Raw genomic sequence first — 6,000 nt, forward strand, 5'->3', positions numbered from 1 at the left:
TCCTGTTAACAGTTTCACAAACTTTGACTCAAAACCGTCGTTGACTAAGCTAGACGCTTACCATACAATGGTGCACTTTTGTTTCCGTGTTTGAAAAAATATTGTGAAACTTGTATCTCGTTACTATTTGATTAGAGTATTTCCGTACAACACAATGTGTCATTTATTCGAGAACACACAGAAACAGATGCAGACCGACCGACCGACCGACAGACAGACAGACAGGCAGACAGGCAGACAGACAGACATATTCACACACACACACAGATTCACATACACTGATTCACACACACACACACGTGCACACACACACACACACACACACACACACACACACACACACACGTGCACACACATACACACACAGACACACAGACACAGACACAGACACACACACACACACAGGGAAATCAAAATCTAAGCAACACAATTCAAAATATCCTTTATTCTGACTCATTGGGTCAGAAGTCAATATAGTAGGCTTTAAAGAACAAACTTCTCATTCATTCTTCACTATTACAGCAGTTAATCATGGTGCATAATGACATTATTTGCCACAGTAATATCATTCTTGACAACTTTTTTTTTAATAACTTTTCGTTCATGTTGCTAAATATGGTTCCTAATTCTAGGTTTTGTACGGCATTATTATATTCGCCACTTTAATAACAGGCTGGAGTGTTAGACTTGTTTCAGCATGACTTTTCATATGCCTTGCTAAATTTGTCCAGCTTCAAAGCTGGCTGCTCGCGGGATTTATTGAACTAGACATCTTCGATCTCGTTTATGTCGGTTGCTTTGATTGATTTGATGTGGTAAAGGGCACGTTAGCTTACGATTTATTTCCTTCATTCCATGCAGTAAGCTTTTTCATTGCCTTGCTTTGTTTTGATTACCCGATTGTCGTCTTGTCTGTATTTTCCTTATGGCTTTGGTGCCTTTCACTTGATCTTTGCTCCGCGTATTAAAAATGACGATAACTTATTCTGCGATCCTTCCTATAGTTTGAATTTCTTCTTCGTTCATGGGCTTAGACTCCCACGTTCACTCGTGTTTTTAGCACGAGTGGATTTTTACGTGTATGACCGTTTTTAACCCGCCATTCAGGCAGCATACGCCGATTTCGGGGGAGGCATGCTGGGTATTTTCGTGTCTCTATAACCCACCGAACTCTGACATGGATTACAGGATCTTTTCCGTGCGCACTTGGTCTTGTGCTTGCGTGTACACACTAAGGGGGTTAAGTCACTAGCAGGTCTGCACATAAGTTGACCTGGGAGATCGGAAAAATCTCCACTCTTAGTCTTAACCCACCAGGCGGCAGCGACCGGGATTCTTCTTTCTTATTCTGTGTTCGTGGGCTGAAACTCCCACGTACACTCGTGTTTTTTGCACGAGTGGAATTTTACGTGTATGACCGTTTTTACCCCGCCATTTAGGCAGCCATACGCCGCTTTTGGAGGAAGCATACTGGGTATTTTCGTGTTTCTATAACTGACCCACCAAACTCTGACATGGTTTACAGGATCTTTTTCGTGCGCACTTGGTCTTGTGCTTGCGTGTACACACGGGGGTGTTCGGACACCGAGGAGAGTCTGCACACAAAGTTGACTCTGAGAAATAAATCTCTCGCCGAACGTGGGGACGAACTCACGCTGACAGCGGCCAAATGGATACAAATCCAGCGCGCTACTGACTGAGCTACATCCCCGCCCTGACCGGGATTAGAACTCACGACCTCCCGATTAGAAGGGCGACGTCTAACCACCACGCCACTGCGCCCGTCATAGTTTGAATACAAGTGCCAATCAGTTTAAAACGAGGGCAGATTTGGTTTGAACAATTGACAATTTATATTGAGTGTCATCAAGGATACAATGGAGAGCAGATTTGCTTCCCTGTTGTCATGGTTGTATACTGGTCAATTGCACACCTTACTTTTGTGTACTGTCAGTCACATCGACTTTTTGATTATGGCATATTTGTGTATGATAAAATCAACAACAGCATTTTGTCTTCATGATTGTGATGGAAATGGTGGTATTGTGCATCGAGACACAACAGGCGCAACCAAAGCCGAGGCTGCGGCGCACATATACAAATCCGGATAAATCAGGACACGTGGACACGCGCACACACACACACACACACACACACACACACATACACATACATACATACACACACACACACACACACACACACGCACATACACACACACGCACACACGCACATACACACGCGCACACACACACACGCACACACACACGCGCACACACACACAAACAACACACACACACAAACAAACACACACACACACACACACACACACACACACACACACACATACGTACAAAGGTGCAAACGCATATAGCATTTTGTCATACACATGATACACACAAGAGGATGTCTATCGTGACCACACCAATCTCCTTGTAACCAACAATTAACCTTCTGGATACTTTCCTTGACGTTGTAAGTGCTTCTCTTCTACATAGCGTACGTGTGAAGAAACCAGCGAAACTGTTTCCTCTTACTCATGTTACGACTCAGGTTTTATGACGAGACAGAAGAGCAGATGTTCTGCTTGTCACATGATATCCCTAGACGCCTTATTCCCGACAGATTAATCCTGAGTGAAACAGAATAGACGAACTAAGGAAATAATTCTGTCGGCTCTGTATGAGCTGTGAATGAGAAAATACTCTTGCTTTTAGTGAGGCAAGCTTTCTACACGTGCTCCTTCTCCATGCACGTGTTTCAGACACACCCCTCGCTAGTGACTGGCATGTTAAGTCACGTGGCAAAGTTTCACTAACTTAAAGCAAGAGAATTCACTGTTTCTCAATCCATACAAACCTGACAGAGGTATTTCCGAAAATCGTATATTCTGAGTTTTAGGTGTTTCCTCCTTTCCCTTTTCTGGCTTGTTTGAAACAATACGTTTAAGGTGTATTACATGTATTCTGAAATCGAGCATAACGCAGATGCAAGTAAAAGAAGAAAAAAGTAAACATCAGATAAGTAAAATAAATTACTCTAGAAAGTGACTCCCACCCAAACAATTCTTCCTCTTATCGGACGTCGTCACCCACTCGCACACCCACGCGCGCACGTACGTACCCCCCCCCCCCCAAGCAAATACACACACACACATATACACACACACACGCACGCACGCAAGCACACACACACACACACCCCCACACACACACACACACACACACACAGATGTACACACACACACGGATTTGACAAACAAGCAAACAGGCACATAAAAAAATAGTTAAACCAAATCAACACACAAATAAAGAAACAACCAAAAAACAAAAACAAATTAATAAACAGGCAAACAATCTGAAGTAAAATAGAACTGAGATGTTGAGCCGACCTGTTTTTACGGGAAGTAATGTTACGTAATAACCCTAAACCTAACCCTAGTTATTCTAGATATTTAGACTGAAAGTTGATATAAGTGTGCACGCGGGGCTGCAATGGCCTGCACACATTGACACATTTGATCTACCCCTGTCTGCTCCAAAAACGATCAAATATCACTAACTTTTATCTCTTTCTGGTCTAGACAGGGTTAGTTTCATTCCTAATCATACGTTTTTGTGGGTTTTTTGTTTTGTATGTATGTTTTTTTGTGCTATTAATGTTGTTGATATATATGTATTTATGTATATTATATTTTATATATCCCATGACCTCCCTTCTTTGTCTCTGTTACTTCAGTATGGGTATATATGTTGTATTTTTATAGCTCAATAAATACATCATGGACTCCAAAAAATATATGATAGTGCAGATTCCGATTTGGGCAAAGGACTACTTTCCTCCCGACCTTTGACCTCGCGCCGAACAATGTGACACATTTGTATGAAGTTCTAAAATCGTATTGCACGGCTCAGAAAACCATATCAGTTGCACGCAAAAATGAATCTCAGATCTGATCTGATGTATGAGATGCAATAAGCAAAAGTTTCTTTCATTATGAAAGCAATGCAGGTCGAAAAAAACGAACATTCAACTTACAACATAACCAGATGCTAGCGAACCAAAACAAAAACACGAGTACCCTCCCCTTGCATCGTTAGCAGACGACTTTTGATAATCTGTCGGTAGTGTGTTTTGGTGTGCGCCTTCAGCTATCAAACATCGGCTGTTTCACGTGTTTTGCGAGCAAGTCTACTCTTTTGCCTGGCTCTGCAGTAAGTCCACATATTTTTCCGTAATCCAGTCATATTCCTTCAAAATGCAATCAATCGGCGGTGACAGACGTTTGTTTGTTTGTTTGTTTGTTTATTTGTTGCTTAACGTCCAGCCGACTACGCAGAGCCATATCAGGACGAGGAAGGGGGGGATGAAGGGGGCCACTTGTCAAGCGATTCCTGTTTACAAATGCACTAATCCATTACTTGTGTCCCAGCAGGCTTTAGTAAAACTAAATTAATACCTACTGGAAGATTACCAGTTTCCAGTATGTTAAAATAGGCTTAACCTATCTACTGCTGGACTTACATCAGAACACTAACAGATTAAACTATACATGAATCGCGAGACAAGCGGCAAGAGAAGAGATTTTTGGAAAAAATACAGGTGAATGAGCAAGAAGGCAGAAAAAAGAAAAGAATTCATGAAGAAAAAGAAAGCATGACAGGAAAGAGGAACCAAAAATCTACCTAACAGCAAACTAGAAAGCTCCTGCGGTTCCAAAAACAGGAGGGGCCTTTAATTTCATAACCGCAGTGCCCCACTGCGGGAGGTGACAGACGTGTCGGTCGCGTTTTACCCATACCAGTTTAAGTTCATCCATGCAAACACACTCGCAAAACAGTTTATCACGTAGATACATTTCAAATAGGGAGCAAATGGTTAAATCTAAACCTACATATTTGTTCCCTAAAATTTGCTTCTCTGTCAATAAGCCTAATTACACACGTTCGAGAAAAACAACGTGGAATCGATTCTGAATCGAGTAAGCCAAATGGGTCCCAAACCCGTTTTGCCCGTTCTGCCGACCTGAAACGCAAAACAAAAGAATTGTGCGCTTCAACTAAATTAATTTCTATTCGACTTCATAACTTTCTTGCAACTTATGAACCTTTACTTAAAGCTTTTAAATGGTCTGAAAGTAGTGTTACCGCGTACTTATCGATGCACTCCTTCGTTTTATTTTTTCAGCGACGGTCACTTAGTTTAAGGTTGCAAAAGGGCTAAGTCTCGCTGGCAACAGTTTTACCCTGCACAGATCGCAACAGTGCCGCTAGTAGTCTACACTTTGTGTTTGATGGTAGAATGGGATATACAGATTACAACACGAGTGGTTTTTTATATGGCTTGTATTTCAGTCAAGACCCAGCGGGAATATCAATCGAGAGCCACTCGCCAGAGGCTCGTGTCTCCCGATGATATTCATCCGCTGGGTCTTGACTGAAATACAAGCCATATAAAAAACCACTCGTGTTGTAACCTATACATATATATATATTTGTGTGTGTGTGTGTGTGTGTGTGTGTGTGTGTGTGTGTGTGTGTGTGAGAGAGAGATGGGGGGGGGTCTCAGGTGGTCATATTCTTGAGATGAGCTACCCCCTCTTTACGCTCTCCCGAAAAAAGCCACCGTTGTTTTCAATGGATTTTATTGCGGGAAACAGGCTGGGTTTTTAACCAAAGTAAGTCGTGTCCAGTTAAGTATCCAAGAGTTATCTTCAAATTGTGTTACCCTCTCCGCCTTTTTGTACTATCGAATTATATTTGCAAGGAATGTACGGCTGTATAAATGTTATACACAACAGGGCAAACAACAATGGCTGTAATGCGATATGGCGGATATAAATGTTCTTATTCTTGTTCTTCTTTGTGTTCTTTTATTTTGCCTAAAAACAAGTTTCAGTAATCATTGGGGATACAGGGAAAGGCCATTTTGGAACTGTCTGTGGTGAAGTCTACCTTAAACTCACACTCCTACCTCGGCTTAGCATGTCAGATCCGGCTA

The sequence above is a fragment of the Littorina saxatilis genome, linkage group LG1, assembly GCF_037325665.1.
Source record: "Littorina saxatilis isolate snail1 linkage group LG1, US_GU_Lsax_2.0, whole genome shotgun sequence".
Taxonomy (NCBI): Eukaryota; Metazoa; Mollusca; class Gastropoda; order Littorinimorpha; family Littorinidae; genus Littorina; species Littorina saxatilis.